Here is a 19,264-nt window from a genome sequence, read left to right on the forward strand (position 1 = left end):
TGCATTTACCAAACTACTTTCCACAGAACAACATAGTAATAAGTAAAAAACAACATGGATTAGCCCGGCCGGCATAGCTCAGTGGTTGAGCTTCGACCTATGAACCAGGAGATCACGGTTCAATTCCCCGTCAGGGCACATGCTTGGTTGCGGGTTCCATCTCCAGTGCGGGGTGTGCAGGACACAGCCGATCAATGATTCTCTCTCATCATTGATGTTTCTGTCACTCTCTCCCTCTTCCTTCCTCTCTGAAGTCAATAAAAATATAAAAACACACACACGCAAAAACAACATAGATTTAAAAAGTAACAGGCGGGGCAGGTTGCTGTGGGGTGGCAGGAGGTATTCCGTGGTTCACTAAGTTTGGGAAACCCTGCGGGTAACACCTCCACGTTGAAGACGTAGAGTTCAGGGCAGAACAGTAAAGGATCGCAGAAAAGGAAACTCATTAACGTTGCTTAAATCCCAAGCTTACTTGACCATGAACCCTTCCCCCCCTCCTTGTTTTTGACCGAAGCCTCTGACCATAATTCCACAAAACTGAGGACACAGTGTCCTGGGAGTTCCCTAATGCTCAATGCCAGGAATGGGAACTGGTTCCTCATTCCAAAGGCCATCCCTTTGGGAGAAAACAGGCACCTTTTTCTTTAAACTTATGTCATTCTCCTCTCAAGAACGGCTGGGGGCCCTCTCATCCCCTTCATCAGATAGAAGGAAGGCCCTGCAGTGAGGAAGTCCTCCTCTTCTGACCACACCCCCAGGGTGTCTAGTCCCTACCCCAGCTAAAAGTATGCAAATTTCCAGGTGATCTTTTAAAAAACATTTAAATTGGGGTAAAATACAATTTACTATCTTAACCATTTTCTGAGTGGACTGTTCAGGAGTGTTAAGCACTTTCACAAAGGTGCACAGTCACGCTCCAGAGCCCTTCCATGGGAGATATGTTTGAATGGAGGAGAGGTGCCCAGCACTCAGAGTCAAATCTGCATGGCTTTCTATATGCTGTTTTATATTTTTGTAACCACTATATTTAGTTATTATAACACTTCACCTTAGATTATAATTTTAAAAAATAATTTTCATGACACCACCATGTCAAGAAATAATCAGGGGATTTGCATCAGAAGAAGCTGAGGAAAAGCATCGCCATGACTTTTCAAAGATTACACACTGTCTTCCAGCACCGTGCCAGGAATCGCACTGATGGTTCTATTCTTAGCAACGTCTAGCTCAATACAACCACCTATTTATTCACAACGTGAATCATTTATGCGGTAGCCACTGATAATTCTTCTATTAGCTGCCTTCCGCCACATCTATCCACCCTAAGTCGCCACTTAGAAGGCCGCGGGAACACAGTGACAAGGTCACCTAGAGGACACGTGGAGGGACCTGTCGATTCCTCCCTGAGCACGTCTTCACCATGTTGTCTGTAAGACGCAGGGGGAATAAGCTGCAGTACTCCCATCCCACAGAGCCTGCAGCTGAAAGACCACACACTTCTGAGGTGATGCAGAAGCAGCTACTGGCTGGGGATGGGTTCAATGTGAGGTCCTCCTGTGTCTGCTCATAAAAAGGCAGTGCGAGTCCTCAGATAGGGACACAAGGAACGCGAGTGATGCTTACCCTCTAGAGAAGAGCACGAGCACATAGTAGGGCCACAAGGCACCATGACAGCAGTCATAACAAATATAGGGAGAAAACAGACCATTTGTGATCTTTGGCATCTTCACTATAGCACCCCACTTTCCTGTTTCCCCCACTCAGCAGTGTAAGGGGCTTGGCATCTGTGAGCAAGAAGTCAAGATCAGGATGCCCCGAGCACCCCAGGGCCTGGTGCGTGCCCTGGAACATTTAGTTGGCATCTTACTTCTCCTCGGGCAGCTCTGTGCCATGTGGGGAGGGATATATATTTTGTATCCCTCCCCAGGCACTTGCTAGTTTGAGAACTGAAGTTTTAGCAGTTCACTTATGTACCCCAAACAATTTTAGAACACTTTAGAGGTGTCTACCATGACTTTTCTTTGGGGTATGGTGTTTTATCAATTTAATAACGTGCAATTTACATTTAAAATAAGTAACTTTCTTAGAAATGCAGGCGCATTTTTCCTCCAGGGGTGGGGGGAAGGGTGGGAAGAGGGAGCTTGGGGTGGCTTGAATCAGCCTGAGATCAGGATGGGTGAGGCGAGCCCAGGGGCACCACTAAGCCAGAGAAGGCCGTTAGAAAGAATAACTTTCGTGATGCTATTTTAATTTAGCTCTACAAGACTCAAAAGATTCCTTCTAGCCCAACTGTCTGTTTTGTGAAAGGGTAAACTGAACCTTGAGATGAGGACTGACCAGCACAGCACAGCCTCACCCCTCCAGGCACTGGGCTTGGAGGGCTTGGCCCCTCCGGTGCCAGGTCTCCTCTGCTATTACCGCAAACCAGGAGCCTGGAGCCGTGTTGAGCAGAGGAAGAGGCTGGGACAGGAGCACATGACTCTTTCAAATGAGGACATTAGCTCATTCATTCTCTCAGCAAACATTCGAGCTTCTCTTGGCTTTTTCTAGAGTATATGGCAACGAACAAAACATTCAAAGATCCTGGCTCTCGGGGAGTTTATATTTGAGTGGGTACCGCTTTTGAAGAAGCAGTCCCCCCAGACACACAACACACTCACTCTAAATCAGCACGTCATTTTCAGGAGATATTCTGTGCACAATTTACATGGTCACTGCAGTTGAAGACTAACAAAAATATTTCCTCCCAAACTAGATCACGGTTTCAGAAGCAAACAAAACCAGACCAGCCGAGGTAATTGAAAATGTTGTATATACAGGAATACAGATGAGCAATTACGGAAGAACTAAATAAAAGTCTCCGCTCTGGCAGCAGTAGGAGGCGGGGGGGGGGGGGGGCAGGGGGGTAGCGGCGCAGGAGCGGGAGAGGCACTCCTTCGATGGAGCACACGCCACTCAGGACAGAAGGATCCTGAGCCCAGTCTTGCTCTCCCTTCCCTTATTTTCTACAGCAAACAGAACATCAATGGGTCTCTCAAGGGAGAAATTTTCTGTTTTATTCCAAGAAAACATAATGAAGTACCACAGCTATCTAAGCTAAGAATAGGTCATCTCTCTTTGTAGCTAGAATCTGGCTGATGAGCACACAAGTGTATAAACTCATTTACAGAAAAGATGATCATTTATAAAAAAAGATTACTTCTTTAAAAAAAAAAAAAAAGCATTCAAATGACTGAATCTGGCTTGGCCGGTGTTGCTCAGTGGGTGAGCATTGACCTATGAAAACCAGGAGGTCACGCTTCAATTTCTGGTCAGGGCACATGCCCAGGTTGTGGGTGTGATCCCCAGTGTGGGGCTTGCAGGAGGCAGCCGATCAATGATTCTCTCTCACCATTGATGTTTCTATCTCTCTCTCCCTCTCCCTTCCTCGCTGAAATCAATAAAATACATTAAACAAACAAACAACAACAACAAAAAGGACGGAATCTGTCACATATGTAGAGTAAGCCTGACCGTGACCCATGGCATTTTTTGGCTCCTTCTTCCATAAAATAATATTAAAAATTATATTTTATGAGTGCATTGGTATAAAGAAAAATATAATCCAGGTTGGGTTTGTGGTGATATATTCACTATTATCATATTTATTTTATCCTGCGTCTAAAAGAAGTTAAAATTAAAACATTTTCGCGGCCACTAAAAGCATCATAGACCCTGGGCACTGCGCCTAATGGATAAGTCAACTCGGAGCCACAAGCTCTTAATGTTTCAGACACTCCGCATTATAGCCATAAGTTGGGCCAAGATCTTCTGGGACTTTCTTGCCAGTAATGATGATCTGCAGTTAGAAAGCCATTGTTTTACCAGTTAACAAAACACCAGTGAACCCTGAACTCTGACCCAAGCAAAGTCATCTTTACTCCATTAAAATACCACCTGTCCTTGTAATAACTCTGAGTACTTCAAGAAGAAGAACGCCTTGTATCAAACATTTATGATCCCAACAAGGCATTATTATTTTGCTAGTTAAAGACAACAAAGCTCGAACCCACTGTAAAACTTAGGCTTTTAATTTTGTTTTTATTTTGCTGTTTGCTTAAACAGCAAGACCTGGTGTAAAATGGAAAATATAAATTTGTGCGTAAAAAGTGATAACATTATACCCACCAGACTGAGTTTCTGCATCTGTCCCTATCATCTAGGAAGCATGTGATGCGTAATTGAGCGATGTTAGTTCAACATTTCAGGTCTTGGCCAATGGCTTCTAATGCGGTCAGAGTATGAAAATTAAAGTACTCAGGAAAGAAACAGGGTAAAATAATTGGCTAGACTTAAAAAAAGGGGGAGGGGTGCATATTCCCTTCCTTCCCTGGCCTTTTGTCATCACTGTGGCTTTACAAATACTGCCTTCACGAAAGTGCTTGAGAGTTTAAATCTTGAAGAAAAAGAAGTTAAAAAGGACAAGGAGAACTTTTCTTGCTAATGAGAAGCATTTAAACTATTACCTAAAGGCCCACCCAGTGTGGCTCAGTGGTTGAGTGTTGACCTATGAACCAGGAGGTCACGGTTCGATTCCCGGGCAGGGCATGGACCCCAGTCGGGGGCATGCAGGGGGCAGCTGATCAATGATTCTCTCTCATCATTGATGTTTCTATTTCTGTCTCCCTCTCCTTTCCTCTCTAAAATCAATGAAAATATATATTTTTAAAAGTTACCTAAAGATTGACTCATTAACTAGAAACCCAACAGGAAGAAATGACTCCAAACTGGGTCTTAGTATGGTTTACTCTTCCTGACTTCATTTCATTCTTCATGTATGTACTTTGAAGTATGCATTTTCTTTCCTAATTCATCCTGTACTTAGAATATTTGTTATTCTTTTATAAAATAGGTAAAAGATAGAAACACTGTGCCTACAGTGTCCTTATACAAAAATACCAGCAAACCTAAACTTTGAGTATTTAATCTTTTAACATGGTTCATACTCAATAGTGAAAACTGAAAACAGCTCACTTTTATAGTGGAATCGGTTCCAGTGTCGTCACCCACAGACTCCTGATATCCGTCTTCATCTGCAATGGAAACACAAAAAACAAACTGCTAAAGTGAAAACTTACATATTACTTTCCCACATGGGTGCGAATCAGGCTCATTTTAAGTAGCAAATGGAACATTGGATTTAAAAACAAAACAAAACAAAAATATCCCAGGGAAAGGCCACATATGTTATTAGTCTATAATAGAACAAATGCAGTCATCATACAATTTAATTTGAAAACAAACAAAACCTACAGGATATGGTATTAGAAAGTCATTGATATCCAATCTTTGATTTTTCTCCTTCCCTTGGACTGCTCAGAAAATTCAAGAGACTTGAACTTGAAGTGCTCCTGCACTTAATCACTCAGTTCATGATTTGCCAGAAACCAGGAAGAATTTCCCTAACCCGGAGGAATGAAACCCCAAGTTGCGGAAAGAAAATGGACTATTTCACTCAGTCTCAACCACAGTATCCCCAAGTCCAAAATAAAGTCCTCCACAGGATGGGAACAACTTTCTAAGGCCATGGATACTCTATCCCTGACTTCTTCTCCATGGTTGTATCCCATAATTCCTCTCACTTTACATCATTGTAAAGTAGCTGGGGTAGGGGGGTAGATGTTCATGGGGTTGCCGTTTCTCTGGTCACTATTTTTGAAAAGAAAGAACCACAGACATTTTAATGTTTGAAGACTTTTAAAAGAAAAACAAATGTGCCTAGAAATGTATCATCTGGGTATCTTCATGAAAAAGTTACTCGAAAATATTCCAGTTGCTGAGGGTTAAATCAAAATATAAAGTTGAGAGTGAAAAAGTGGTCACATTGTTGTTGCACTATTAAAAGCAGGAAAAGGAGGAATAAAGTATGCTAATTATTCTAACAACAGTCAAAATCAAGTACAAACTTTCAAAAATTTTTGAAAAAAAATGTAATAAAGAACTTTAATAATGCCCCATCTAAGTCTGAAATCCTACACTATATTATCAAAAATAGGGAAATGAGTGGAGGTAGATAGTAAAAATGAGCCAATTTCATTTTCTATATGGGGAGGAAAGAATATAGCTTGATTTTTAACACTACCTCTTTTTAATTAGAGAGAAAAATAAATGAACTAAACATTTAAACTCAGTTAAGTTGAAAAAACAGCAATAAATATAATATAGGAAGACAGAAATAAAAATAAAAGCAGTGGTTTTGCATTCAGATATTTAAAAAGCAGTAGCTGGTTCATTATAGAATGAAATATCTTCTAGACAGATTTCAGGCAAATCTAGTAAAAAATCCAACATGAAACCAGAATTATTACAGGAATGTATCACAGACATGAAAGAGATTAAAAAATTAAGAGCATTCTTTCAAAACATCCTTGTAAATAAATTAGAACGTTTCAATGGAAATAGTTTCCCAAGGTGGTGTTTAGTTATGAGAACTGAACCCAAAATATACAAGCTGACAAATTCATGAATGTAGTTTACTTCAAGGATTAGATTATTCCCAACCTATAAAAAGCAGCTTCCAGGATTTGAACAAATGAGGCTCCCCAGTTTGTTTGATGAACCTAGCACAAGCCTAAACACAAAGAGAAAAAAATGTAAGAGGCTTGTTTGACTTCAGTGAGATACAAGGGTACTCAGTACAGTGCTCACTCAGTTTCTAGTGCAGCAATAGGTCACAACAGATCAACACATACTCATATTTCCAAAGATGCCAAAATGGCATGTGATAGACTCAGCACTAACATCTGATAACCTCTCAGTAACCTAGAAATAGAAAGATCACGTACCATGAGTTTTAGAAAGTTCTAAAACCAATAGACAACATGTTTATTTAAAAAGTCAGAACAAAATAAAAGATGCTCACCTGCAGTAGGGAGAGGAAATGAACAAACTAAGTTACCACCATCAGCAGGTGACAAAGCTGAGTACCTAGAAAACTCAAGAGAAACATCTAAAAAATACCCAACTGGAAATAGTACAGATGCTCTCGGATGATCTGAGAGAGCAATCTGTGAAAAGCAATGTTTTGTTTTGGTGTTTTTGTCCAGTGGCAGCAAAGACCAGTCACAAACAAATGAAAATGGAGACAGTCTAAAAATAGATCATATTCAACAAAATGATGCTTATAATGAAGGATTTATATACAAAACATTTAAGAAAACCTTTAGGATAATGCTTTCCTCATGAGAAATGATGGAAAGTACAAATGTACTTTTACTAAAAGGGAGGAAAGCATCAGATAGCTAGGAAATTCAATAGGAACTAAACCAATGAATTTATATTTTTGGTCTGTTGAAAGTGAGAGCCCATGGCAGGATATCAGCCCAGCAAGAGAGCTTTTCCAGTCAGCGATGCTTACTTATAGGTGAATACTTGAGGACCTCAAGGGCTGTTCTATAAAATCAAGATAGGATTTTTTTTTTTTTTTTTTAAAAACCACATTAAGAATATTTGATTATCCGGCCTGAGGTGCAAAATATATTGCACTAGGACATTAAATAAAAATAGAATTTTATGTAAAATAACCCACCCACTTTTGATGGTTGGGGGAATGTTATAAATATCCATTGATGTTATATTTGTGAAAAGAAAATGCTGACTGCACGTCACCGAATCATGGTAAAATAGGTCATGCTTTACTGCTTTTGGCCAAGGAACAATGCCAAGCTCATAGTCTGGAGTGTATGCAGGGGGATGCTTAAAATAAGTTATATAGGCAAAACACAACTGAAGTGCTTTTGAGTATAAAAATAAATAAAATGTCAGGGTTGGTTCTGTAAAAAGGAGACACAAATCCAATATATCACCATGTCGCTGTCGCTACAGTGTCTAAAATAAGCTCATTCTTAATTTTAGGCAACTGAGTACTGAGAGAGACTAAAAGCTGTGTGTCCCTGACAATAACTACAGACCAATTCTAGCAATTCCAAAATGATTGCTAAGAAACGTTGCCCACAGAAGAGACCAACGTTGCTGTTTACATGCAGGACAAAATAAAAGGCTGGTTGGCTTTGGAGGCCCTCATAACCAGGAACTAAGTCAAAGCAGCTGCTGATGGCCTGAATTCGGTGTTGTTTAGACAGATGATTTAAAAGTCATGTCTGATTTTTTAAAAAGCACTTCTACTTATAACATAGATTGTGAAAAAACCCTAAAGTATAAATATCTTACCTAAAATGTCAATTATTTGAAATATAAGAACCCTGAATATTTGTTTATAAGCACAACAATTGTTATCTTTATTTTTTTAAATACATTTTTATTGATTTCAAAGAGGAAGAGAGAAATAGAAACATCAATGATGAGAGAGAATCATTGATCGGCTGCCTCCTGCCTACCTCACACTGGGGATTGAACTCACAGCCCAGGCATGTGCCCTGACTGGGAATCGAACTGTGACCTCCTGGTTCATAGGTCGACGCTCAACCACTGAGCCATGCTGGCTGGGCAACAGTTTTTATCTTTATTTCTTGGGTAAAACACATGAACTTCGCAGACGAGACCAAGTGAGGGTGGAAATCCACGTATAGGGCTGTGAGAAATCACAGGACGTTAGGCCACTGTAGACTATAATATAGTCAATAGTGACACTGCCCAAGAACATCTCCGAATGTTCCTCCCCAAAGTGTCTACAAGTACTCTTGAAATCAATAACAGAGATGGTCAAGTAGACAAAAACTAGGTGAGTATTTTTGAGGGGATACATAGTTGATCATGTAAACACAAAAGGAATCTCTGTGTTTGGACTAGAATCTTGATTCTGCCCCATCCATACCTGCCACCCTGGGGCACCACTCCACACCCATCCATTCTGATTTGGGAATACTAGGTAACTATGACTTTAGGTCCACTGCACCATAAAAACCACGTTCTGGCTTCTATCTGCCCCTTCCTTGAGCTGCCTCATTTCCTATGTAGACCATAAGCAAGTAACAACAACTAGTGTAATACAAACCTTCTGAAACTGGCTGCTGAAAGTGGGCAGAGCAATATTATCTGTTATTTTAGAAACCCAATGTCCATCCGTCCTCCTTCTGGTAACCATGCCAGCGCTTTCCTCTCCCTTTCCCTACTCCCACCCCCTGTGCTCTGAATGACATTCACTAGGCTAAGCCATTCATCATGGTTCACCTCCTGATTACTTTGATTGGTTCACGGATAGGCACATGGCTCAAGCCAGACCAATCAGGGCCAATGAAGCCTAATTTCGGGTATATTATTAAAATTACTGGCAAAACCAACCTATTTCTGTTCCCACCAGACACAAATAAGAGATGATGTAGAGTCCCTGCAGCCATCCTGCAAACACATGGGGCCTGAAATGAGCCAACATAGAGGAATCTCACTCTAATAAATTGTGTGCTTTTGAACCAAAAAATAGACTTACACATGCTCCAATGTGACTTGCTTTTGTCCACTCAATATTATGTTTGTGAGATTCCGCCATATGTAGTGCAATCATTTGCACTGATAGACAGTGGTTCATCGCATTTCATTGGATACTTTGTGGTATGTTTATATGCTCCACTGTTGAATCTTTAGACTCTATCCATTTCCCCCATGACAACCAATGTTGTACACAGAACTGAGTTCATGATTCTACCTTGTATTGACCTGAATTGGAACTGCTGGGTTGTTCATCATTCACATGTTGAACTTTAATGGCTAGTGACAACTTTTTTCAAGAGCAATCGCACCAATTTACAACTCCACCCATAGTATATGAGAGTTCATTTTGCCCCATACTACGGCCAACCTGATACTATAAAATTTCTGCCAAAATCACATTTTCTAAACTCCCATGGCTTTATGACATATAAATATCATCTCTAAATTATACCTGTTGCTTCTTTTGGACTTTTGGGCTATTTCTGGATTTTTGTCCTGTATACATTTTAGAATTAGCCTAAGAGTGACCAAAAAACATGTTGGAATTTGGTTGGGATTGCATTGGCTTTATAGTTGAAAGAATTGACATGTTTATAATAATGAAATTATCTATGAATATGTTATCCCCCCCTTTCATTTTTAGGTGTTTTAAAAGTATCTTTCAATAAAGTTGTTCCATTTTCTACATAAAGGTCTCATAGATTCTTCATTAGATATATTTCTAGGAAACATATTTTTGTTTTTACTAGGCAAGATACCTTTTAAAAAGGTATCCTGCTTTTTCTAGAGAGGCTGTTAACTTAAAAAATATATATATTTGGAAATATAAAGAAAAGTTGCAAAAATAAGAACACTCTCTTTTCCTAGTTCTTTCTAGTCAAGTTTATTGGTTGTATTAGTCCTTCCCTAGAAGCACAGTTCAGAGATGCTATATGAACCCATAATTTTTCAGAGATAAACAAGAAAACCCACCACATTCACAAGAAACTGGTTGATCCAGGCAGAGGAGGAGAGAGAATTTATGAGACTGGCGCGCTACCTACTGCGCTAACGAGGCACCTAGGAGACAGAATTGAAGCTATCAAACATTTTAGAATAAGAGTGTCAAACAATCACATGTTTTTTTCATTCATGTAGGTAATTATTTAAATATCTCAGACTCGATTCTTATTTATTAATTCAACAAATATTTAGGACCTGCAATGCACAGACACACGTTTCTAGTCTCAGAGAGACCTCCAAACACAGACACTCTATAGCTTTTCTTGCAAAGTCAATTTCTACTTCTAACTTGATATCTCTAATTGACCATTTCTTGTTTCAAAGGAAAATCAGTGGGTCTCAACCACTTAAAAAGAAACCCTAGAATTTGGAAGCGGAGACTATGAAGAAGGGATACACATCTTTCAATAGCTAGTATTCATTTAACCAGTAAAAATACCAGTTTTACCCATAATTTGATTAAATTACATAGTGAATGCCTGTTATGCGCCCCGCGCTATGCCAGGCACGGGGTTACAGAGTGAGTAAACCATGGTGTCTCTGAGGCGTGCCTCTCACGTTACAGAATGAATGTGTTCTTGGAAAAACTACATAATCAGCAATTTCTAATATGATGAATTGTTTTCAGTGGCGTTTTAACAGATATATTAGGAACAATCTGTCACAATGAAGGTTCTACCCACCCAATCCTGATGTTATATTGGGTTTGCTCATCTCATCAGGCACAGAATAAAATGGGTGAAATGAGATGAGTTCTTAAGATAAGTTCAAGTTTTAGTTTGGATCACACACCAATACAAGGTAGAACTGATGAAAGTTCTTTATACATTATTAAGATATATTAGGCTGATCCTGGGTGCTCCCCAAATCTGGCTGTGGATTTTTGAAAAAGGAAACCCAAAGCAGATAGACCAGAAAAACAGTGCCACCAGGATCTGATGGCCCCGGCCTTAGAATTTGCCATTCCCTGTTTATTTTCAAAGAGCCTACCAGTTGTCATAATTACTTGACAAAGTGTTGCTATTTCTAATAATTAGAGATTAGGAGGTCCTGTAGGCGACTCCTTCCCTTTATTCCCCTGTATGTCCCTCTCTTTTTCATTCTGAAAAAATAAATAAATAAAAGCGAAGTGGGCCTCTTAATAAGAAAAGCTGGCCCAATAGAACTCGGCATTCCAACACCATTTTCCTTTAGTTTTCAATACTGGAGATGCACCGGACAAAAATGTGCAGTGGTGAATGTTTTTTGAATGAACGATGTACATTCAAGTGCCATTAAAGGCACTAGAATTACAAAGAAAAATATCAGGCCTCTGCCCAAGACAGCAGCCTTTGAAGGAAGGTATCCCAGGGAACAGATTGGATGGTGGCTAGATTACAAGGGCCATGATAGACTTATCAACACTTTCCCAACTCACTTTCCTATCACTTGAGCAACCTGTGCTACTCCCCAAATGCCTGGCCTGCATCCAACACCAGAGCACCCAGGATGCACCAGGCATAGGTGCTGAGGACCCTCAGAGACGGGGACTGGCATAGTCCTTGCCCTTAGGGAACCGGCAGCCAGGGGCGGGGTGAGGGAGGGGTCCCAGATTTAGCGGCAACAATGCCCAGAGGCAGTGTCAGTGACACAGTGTGCTCTAGAAATCGTAAAAAGAACACAGCTCTAATATTAACATTGGGGGTTTAGTAGCACACTGGTGGAGGAATATTATGGGTAAGGTGAGACTTTCCAAAGGTCCTCAGGTCCAGATATAAATAAGAGAAGGGTAACTATGAAAATTAAGGTTTCAGCTTGGCGGGCATGGCTCAGTGGTTGAGCGTTGACGTATGAACCAGGAGGTCATGGTTCAATTTCCGGTCAGGGCGCATGCCTTGGTTGTGGGCTCCATCCCCAGTATGGGGCATGCAGCCGATCAATGATTCTCTCTCATCAGTGATGTTTCTCTCTCTCTTCCCTCTCCCTTACTCTCTGAAATCAATAAAATATATTTTTTAAAAGTAAGGTTTTAGCAAATTCTGTACTTCATAATACAGAGGAAGTCCCAGAAATGGATGGACATTTCTAAGCAGGAAAATTTCATAAGCAACATCTTTTCTAGATTCAAGCCCAAGAGCTTCTTTCAACCTGGATTTTATAGCAAGAAGCAATTCAGATGTTAGCAAGCAGCAACAGTGCACATTTATTAATAAAGTGGAACCGCCTAGAAATGAACAGAATTCGGATGGCTGTGGTTTTCTAAGTTGGAATGTCTCTTTTTTTTTTTTTTAAATTTAATTTTATTTTTTTAATTAAATCTTTTTTTTTAATTAAATCTTTATTGTTCAGATTATTACATTTGTTCCTCTTTTTTCCCCCCCATAACTCCCCTCCTCCCAGTTCCCGCCCCACCCTCCGCCCTCACTCCCCACCCACTGTCCTCATCCATAGGTGCACGATTTTTGTCCAGTCTCTTCCCGCATCTCCCACACCCCTTTCCCCCCCAAGGATAATCAGTCCATTCCCTTTCTATGACCCTGATTCTATTATAATCACCAGTTCATTCTGTTCATCAGATTATTTATTCACTTGATCCTTAGGTTCATTTGTTGATAGATGCATATTTGTTGTTCATAATTTGTATCTTTACCTTTTTCTTCCTCTTCCTCTTCTTAAAGGATACCTTTCAGCATTTCATATAATCCTGGTTTGGTGGTGATGAACTCCTTTAGCTTTTCCTTATCTGTGAAGCTCTTTATCTGACCTTCAATTCTGAATGATAGCTTTGCTGGATAAAGTAATCTTGGTTGTAGGTTCTTGGTATTCATCACTTTGAATATTTCTTGCCACTCCCTTCTGGCCTGCAAAGTTTCTGTTGAGAAATCAGCTGACAGTCGTATGGGTATTCCCTTGTAGGTAACTGAGTTTCTTTCTCTTGCTGTTTTTAAGATTCTCTCTTTATCTTTTGCTCTTGGCATTTTAATTATGACGTGTCTTGGTGTGGTCCTCTTTGGATTCCTTTTGTTTGGGGTTCTCCGCGCTTCTTGGACCTGTAAGTCCATTTCTTTCACCAGGTGGGGGAAGTTTTCTGTCATTATTTCTTCAAATAGGTTTTCAATATCTTGCTCTCTCTCATCTTCTGGCACCCCTATAATTCTGATGTTGGTACGCTTGAAGCTGTCCCAGAGGCTCCTTACACTATCCTCGCATTTTTGGATTCTTTTTTCATTTTGCTTTTCCGGTTGGGTGTTTTTTGCTTCCTCGCATTTTAAATCATTGACTTGATTCTTGTGCTCCTCTGGTCTGCTGTCGGGAGTCTGTATAATATTCGTTATTTCAGTCCGTGTATGCTTAATTTCTAGTTGGTTCCCCAATATAACATCGAGGGTCTCATTAGTTTTCTTGTAGATCTCATTAAGTTTATCGGCGGCTTCTAAACAGTTCTTGAGAGACCTTAAAAGTGTGGTTCTGAACTCTATATCTTCCATTGACAATTTTGTCCTGTTTCTTTGTCTCCGCATTTTGTTATGCTTCCTTGGTGCACCCCCTAGTGGTCTTTGTTCGCAGTCTTATAGTTAAACCTTGATTGTTGTAGCTAATACCAGGGAGGGTTTGACCTCCAGGCCAAGTGGCTATGAGAATCAGCTGTGTCTGCAGTGAGAGAACTTCTGTCCTCTAGGGAGGTGCTAATCTAGCCTTTGCCTGAGGCTATCCGGCAAATGCCTCTGTGCAGGGCTTGGGCAGGGCGGGTCACACAGGATCAACAGGGTGGGCCGGAGAGAGCAGTTATGGCGGCTCTCAGTCCTGTCCCCAGGGGCTCTGCCTCTCTGAGTCCCAGCACCCGCTGCAAAGCTCGGAGAGAAAGCTGCACTCACTCTGACCGAAGCCAGACAGTCCCGCTTCTCCCGTTTGAGTCTGGGTCCCTAAAGACTCGCCTGTATCTGGAGCTCAGAGTCTGCGACTCCCTCCCAATTCGAAACGCCAACCGCGCCCTCCCCCGCCAGCCCGCTCCTCGCACTCCACACCTCAGAATTTGACTTCAGCACTGCGCCTCCTCTGAGTGTCCGTATGCGTTTCTCTTTCCTCCTAGTTGTAGGACTTCCACTCAGCCAGCGTTCCTGTGGTTCTGGGTGATGTCCCTTCCGTTTTTTGGTTTCACTTTTGAAGTAGTTGTTCAAGGCAGCAAACTCCGGCGTTAACCTATGCCACCATCTTGGTTCTCGGAATGTCTCTTAAATACAACAGATTTTAGCAAAGCAAAACAGAAGATACCATGTTTCTTCTGCTAGCTATTTAATAATGCAATGTTTTGAGAGATAGCTTTAGAAATCTGAACTTGTGATTGCCTGTTTATTTAACATCCAAGTACTAATTTCTTTAAAAAACTAGGCTTCTGTTAAAAAAACCCCACTACTTTTATTCAGGCAACATATGGAAAAAACTGTTGCATCACTTTAGAATGTTATACTTAGAAAGGTAATTTCCTTACACTGAAGGCCTTTATTTTTTAACCTTTCCACATCAGTCAGGGACCACAGGCTATGACATATATGACATCAGTTTTTAAGAATCGAAGCACCAAATATATCACAGAGCTTTTATTTAACACCCATTCCGAGTATATTTCATTGAGTTTTCAGGTTGGGGGAGGGGGAGGAAGGAAACAAAAACTTGAAGGGCCGACTCCCAATACAACATTGTCCAGCTTTTACAGAACACTGATTTATTCATCTGCACGCTCCTCACCCTCACAGCCACTGCTGCTTCCTGGAAATCTTTGGTTTTGCTAATGTGGTCTGTTTTTAGTTCTGAAAAGAGGGGAAATGCTAAAATTGAATTTTGTAGCCCAGGAGGGAAATAGAAGGGTGATAACTGACGGGGGCAAAGAAACCCTGTCATTTCCAATCTGTCCTGAGAAAGCAATTTTCCTTTGTATTAAATGTGTCGTTAGCATGTGTAGCTGTGCTTGCACATTTATTTTTCTGATTTAAAAGGTTCAAACTGAATGCGAATGCCCCTTTAAAAAATAGCTCAGGGAGTCGGAACTCACTCTTTCCTGCAAAATGTTTTCAGTTTCCTTCACAGAAAACGACTAGACTTTTCTTCAATCTACCTTGTAAGTTTAGATGATCTTTAATTGGTTTATTTATTTAATAATTAATTTTCTTTAGAATAAATCTGTGTGGTTTCTAACAACATGAGCAGATTACTATTTCTTTGGTTTCTGTTAATGTGCATTTAAAAAATATATACTTTTATTGATTTCAGAGAGGAAGGGAAAGGGAGAGATAAAAACATCAATGATGAGAGAGAATCATTGATCGGCTGCCTTGGCTGCCTCCTGCACATCCCCTGCTGGGGATCGAACTGGCAACCTGGGCATGTACCCTTGACTGGAATCGAACTTAGGGCCCTTCAGTCCACAAGCTGACATTCTATCCACTGAGCCAAACCGGATAAGACTATGTGCATTTTTTTTAAGCCCAGAGACTTGGGTGTAAAACCCAGGACAAAGGTGGGACTTTTGTAGTACACTGCTATGCCAGAGAGATCCCACTGCCATGGCTTTCACTAAGAAACACACACAGTCTCCAGGAGAAAACGGAAACATAACACCTCCTGCCATAAAACGAGAATCGCACTCTCACTCGTAATGTTCAGCAAGCACAGAGATTTAGCATCCGTGTCCCCTTCGCCCACATGTGGCTGCATCTCTTTTGTGCCCGGTGGTGAGCCCAAGGCTTAGCACGTGGTGGCTGCTCACAAATGACTGTTCAATGAGTAACTGAGTGCAGTGTGCTCACTGGGTAGGTTTCCTAAGCAGAGTTTTAAATGGGAGAGACCAGGTGAGATATAAATGTCCACAGGAAAGATCGTTCAGAGAAGAAGGGGTTGGAAATACCAGACTATGGAAAATCATCAAAAGCAGCCCTGAAAATGACAGAAGGAACTGGGGCCCAGGGTCCAGCACCCAGCGTTCAGTAAGTTCTGGACACCTGCACTGATGCAAGAAGGGGCAGACAGGTGACAGTTACTGGACGATGACAGGCAGCGGCCAGTGTTCTTGGGTGATCTCTATTTTCTCTGGGAAGTGAATGACAAGACCATCTTCTGAATGTGGTGGGCAGGAATGTGCAGTTGGGATGATTAGGGACGAGTAGAAAAATGTCATCTGGGAGAGCCAGGCCTGGGCCGACTAGAGAACAATAGTACGTCTGCCAATATCATGTTCCGGTCCATTGGCACCAGGTGATAGATCCTTAGGTGGGCCATTGGCCTGGGCATGTGCTTAGCACAGAGCAGGTAGGACAGCTGGATGGTGTCAGAGGAAAAGCCTTGGTTTTAGAATCAGGAGACTTGGGTCCAAGCCCAAGCTCTGCTAGAAACGAGTTGTCTGACATGGAGGAACCGCTTCTTTCTCTTCGGGCCTTAGGTTCTGCCATTTGTCAAATGGCAGCATTGCATCCGAATCTCCAATGTGCCCTCTAGCTCTAAAAGAGGCGAGTCATCCTAAAATACCCAGTAAACTAGTCTAATGGCAGCGCAATTCACACAGAACAAAACCTTAGGATTGGACGGGAGCTAGAATTGCCTCAGTCCCTGGCTTCAGGAGTTTCTGACAGGGTCTGCTTCCAACCCTACTTCCATCTGGTCATCCACCTGACCAACGTGATCATGTGACCGCTTTGCTTCAGTCCTTCAGAAGGTGCCCCACTGCTGTCCAGAGGAACCCGCACTCCTCAGCCGAGCCCAGAAAACCCTCCCTCATGGATTCCTGCTTCCCTCACTGCTTCACTGAAATGTTAACTTGCAAAATTCTTTTTTTTTTTTTTAAAAAAAAAGAGATTTCTCTATTTAAGCATAAGTAAAATACAGTGTTCTAAGCCCCTAACCATGCCTGTCATAGGGATTTGGTCCAAGCACTTCTCAGTAGCAAAGGTGAGAATTTTGTGGCTGAGTTAAAATATACTAAAGCGAATTCCTTTCACTTTCCAAGGGGAGAACAATATAAATTAAGGCCTTCTCAAAAGAAATGGGCTTTCCAGAGGAAGTGAAGAAAGAATACGGATAACATCACCCCATTCAGAAAAAGAAGGAGATTCAATGATGTTTACACAAGTGGTTCTCACTCTTTAAACTTAAGTTGAAAGATATTTTAAAAGCTGTATGTAAAGCAGTAATTTACTGAAGCCAACCGCAAAGAAATTTCAGGAATGTATCCAGGTTCTATAATTCCGCTCCCCGCTACATAAAGAGAATTTTAATAGTTTCTACTTTGGTCGTCTATTGACTAATGGTTACTTAGAAGAATTTTGGGAAATAAAATAACTTGAAAAATTAAGTTTCAATCCAATTAAGTTTCAGGTAAGAGACAGAAATGTAAGCTGCTAACCACTGATTAGCCATTTTTACCCACGAGGTACCTGGCGTCACCCGGTCACTAGAACTCCCCACCTTCTCCCTCCCATGCCTAGGAATTCTCTTGTCATCTTGATACCCTTGTTTGCCTTCATCTTAGGCATCCTACTCTAGCTGTGGTGACCCACAGCAAGACAGAGGAGGGAGCAATGACAAGAAAGGTTCAAGCGAGGGTCAATGAATGTTAAGAGGGAGGGGAGACTCCCTCTGGCTGAGAGGGGGTCCCAAACTTTCTGTGTAAATGGGTTAGGGGGAGGGCACTCAGAGAGTTGGGAGATGGAAAGGAAGGTGTTAAAATCAGTGGGAGAGCATAGAAAGTAGACAAGACACAATTGTTCCAAGGAAGCAAGACAGGTGACTTAGTTGGAGCTGGGGTTTTGGTGGAAGACAGTAATACTACATTCCATCTAAAAATTAAAGAAGCATTTGATTCTGGAAAAGGAAAATTCTAAGCAATCCAAGAAGATCATCTGTCAAGATCCTCCTTGTCAAGAACAATACTTTCTTGGGTGGGGAGAGGTAGAAGACGGTAAAGGAGGGATACATGGTGATGGAAGGAGGCTTAACTTGGGTTGGTAAACACACAATATAATACACAGATGCTACACTGTTGAATTGAATACCTGAAACCTGTATAATCTTATTAACTAATGTCACCCCAATAAATTTAATATAAAAGAACAATACTTTCTTAAGGTCTGAAATAATAGTCATAGATATTCACATTCCCTTCATGAAAAAAAAAAATGGGAAATTTCTCAGATTATTAAACAAATCGAAATGAAGACATTGGGAAAATCTTAAAGCAGCGAAATTCAGTGGCCAGGATGGAATTTCTCTCCCTTTGTATTAATCCTAGTATATGGCTTCACAGTGTATGATATTGGCAGACTGGCTTTTCATTTTTAGGAACAATTTATAGACAAAACAAATGTTCATAGTTTCACTATAACAATAAATATAACGAAAGTATTAAAGCATGGTACTGTAAAATTTATAACTTAACACACACACACACACACACACACACACACACACACACACACGGGAAGATCTTAGGTTGGGGCCAACCCTCTTGAGACCCGGGGGTTTCCCGGACGTGGGACTTTCAGTGCTAAAACTGGGAAAGTCCTGGGCAAACCAGGCCACGTCACAGGGGAGAAGAGACCAATGAAGGAGGCTAATGCCCTCGTTTTGCAGAGCAGATGTTCCGCAGATACTTTAGGAAAGAAACACGCTGGTGACGATCAACACTACCATAGCAACCATCAGTAGGGGCTCCACTTTAAGAATGAGGTTTCATGTTTGAGTTCATCTCATTCTGAACCATATAGATTCCTAAAGCAATCCATTCCTTTAGGGTAGAATAAATCAACCTCCAACAAAGAGAATGTCTCAAAATGAGTTCAACCTAAGGCTCCAAACATGGGAAGCT

At 41.1% G+C, this 19,264-nt stretch overlaps 1 protein-coding gene across 1 annotated transcript in view; it reads right to left on the reverse strand.

The window, feature by feature from the left end:
* Window positions 1–19,264, reverse strand: part of PLEKHG1 (pleckstrin homology and RhoGEF domain containing G1) — a 188,024-nt gene that overhangs the window by 131,321 nt on the left and 37,439 nt on the right. Inside the window, exon 2 of the mRNA XM_036316627.1 lies at window positions 5,017–5,075. The gene's annotated coding sequence lies outside the window, so the exon portion shown is untranslated. The remainder of the gene's footprint in view (window positions 1–5,016; window positions 5,076–19,264) is intronic.

This window comes from Myotis myotis, unplaced genomic scaffold (genome assembly GCF_014108235.1).
Source record: "Myotis myotis isolate mMyoMyo1 unplaced genomic scaffold, mMyoMyo1.p scaffold_m19_p_7, whole genome shotgun sequence".
Classification (NCBI taxonomy): Eukaryota; Metazoa; Chordata; class Mammalia; order Chiroptera; family Vespertilionidae; genus Myotis; species Myotis myotis.